Source organism: Mandrillus leucophaeus, unplaced genomic scaffold (assembly GCF_000951045.1).
Source record: "Mandrillus leucophaeus isolate KB7577 unplaced genomic scaffold, Mleu.le_1.0 Scaffold24, whole genome shotgun sequence".
Lineage (NCBI taxonomy): Eukaryota > Metazoa > Chordata > Mammalia > Primates > Cercopithecidae > Mandrillus > Mandrillus leucophaeus.
Genome location: NW_012102476.1, coordinates 1,478,564 through 1,480,819, shown reverse-complemented (window position 1 = coordinate 1,480,819; position 2,256 = coordinate 1,478,564). Strand labels below are relative to the sequence as shown.

Genomic DNA, 2,256 nt, shown 5'->3' with positions numbered 1-2,256 from the left:
CTCAGCTAATTTTTTGTATTTTCAGTAGAGACGGGGTTTCACCATGTTGGCCAGGCTGGTCTTGAACTCCTGACCTCAGGTGATCCGCCCACCTCGGTCTCCCAAAGTGCTGGGATTATAGGCATGAGCCACCACGCCTGGCCAAGCCTGTTTCTTAAAAAAACAAAATTGGCTCTCTGCTCCTCCCATTCGACAGACAGCTGCATCTTCTTTCACATCCCTGAGACAGCATGGTGAATGTGAAGGTCGGAACCAATGGATTTGGTCGTATTGGGCGCCTGGTCTCCAGGGCTGCTTTTAACTCTGGTAAAGTGGATATTGTCGCCATCAATGACCCTTCATTGACCTCAACTACATGGTCTACATGTTCCAGTATGATTCCATCCATAGCAAATTCCACCACACTGTCAAGGCTGAGAACGGGGAAATCCCATCATCATCTTCCAGGAGCGAGATCCCTTCAAAATCAAACGTGGCAATGCTGGTGCTGAGTCCGTCGTGGAGTCCACCAGCATCTTCACCACCATGGAGAAGGCTGGGGCTCACTTGCAGGGGAGAGCCAAAAGGGTCATCATCTCTACGCCCTCTGCTGACCCCCCCCACCATGTTCGTGATGGGCGTGAACCATGAGAAGTATGACAACGGCTTCACGATCGTCAGCAATGCCTCCCGCACCACCAACTGCTTAGCGCCCCTGGCCAAGGTCATCCATGACAACTTTGGTATTGCTGAATACCAAACCGGACTCATGACCACAGTCCACACCATCACTGCCACCCAGAAGACTATGGATGGCCCCTCCAGGAAACTGTGACGTGACAGCCATGGGGCTCTCCGGAACATCATCCCTGCCTCTACTGGTGCTGCCCAGGCTGTGGGCAAGGTCATCTCTGAGCTAAATGGGAAGCTCACTTGCATGGCCTTGCGTGGCCCCGCTGCCAACGTGTTGGTCGTGGACCTGACCTGCCGCCTGGAAACACCTGTCAAATTGTCAAATACGACGACATCTAGAAGGTGATGAAGTGGGAGTCCGACGCCCCCTCAAGGGCATCTGGGGCTACACTGAACACCAGCTTGTCTCCTCTGACTTCAACCTCAACACCCACTCTTCCACCTTTGATGTTGGGGCTGGCATTGCCCTCAATGACCACTTTGTCAAGCTTGTTTCCTGGTATGACAATGAATTTGGCTACGGCAACAGGGTGGTGGACCTCATGGCCCACATGGCCTCCAAGGAGTAAGACCCCTGGACCACCAGCCCTAGCAAGAGCATGAGAGGAAGAGAGAGGCCCTCACTGCTGGGGAATCCCTGCCACACTCAGTCCCCCATCACAATGAGAATCTCCCTTCCTCACAGTTTCCATGCAGACTCCCTGAAGAGGGAGGAGCCTAGGGAGCCCTGCTTTGTGTACCATCAATAAAATCCCCTGCACTCAGCCAATAAATAAATAAATACAATTTTAAAAGATGATCGTCTACAAGCCAAGAAGAGAGGCCTCAGGAGAAACCAACCCGGCCGACACTTTATTCTTGGATGTCTAGTCTCCACAATTATGAGAAAATAAACTTTTCTTGTTTAAACCTCCTAGTCTGAGGTATAGTTGTCTCTTGGTGTCCCTGGGGATTGGTTCCAGGATCTCCCACATATCAAAATCGGCAGATGTTCAAGTCTTCATGTAAAATGGTATATTATTTGAAGCTAATCTATGCAGTATACTTTAAAACATCTCTAGGTTACTTAGAATACTTAATACAATGCAAATGCTATGTATTTTTTATTGTATTTTATTGTATTGTATTTCATTCTTTTTAGAGACAGGGTCAGTCTCTGTTGCCCAGGCTGGAGTGCAGTGGCACAATCATAGCTCACTGCAGCCTTGAACTCCTGGGTTCAATGTTGAACTCCTGTTGCCCAGCTGGGACTACTCTGGTGTGTGCTACCCTGCCCAGTTAATTTTTATAAATTTTTCTGAAGAGATGGGGGTCTCATTTTGTTGCTCAAGCTGGTCTCAAACTCCTGGCCTCAAGTGATTCGCCTGCCTTGGCCTCCCAAAGTGCTGGGATTACAGGTGTGAGCTACTGAACTCAGCCTAGTATTGTTCTTTTTTTTCTTTTTTTGAGATGGAGTCTCACTCTGTTGCCTAGGCAGGAGTGCTGCGGGACGATCTTAGCTCACTGCAACCTCCGCCATCTGGGTTCAAGTGATTCTCATGCCCCAGCCTCCTGAGTAGCTGGGATTACAGGCACACACCACCA

General features: G+C 49.6%; 1 pseudogene; it reads left to right on the top strand.

Annotated features, from left to right (window-relative positions):
* Nucleotides 1-220: 220 nt before the first annotated feature.
* LOC105541373 lies at nucleotides 221-1,241 on the top strand (annotated as a pseudogene).
* The last annotated feature ends 1,015 nt before the right edge of the window (nucleotides 1,242-2,256 follow it).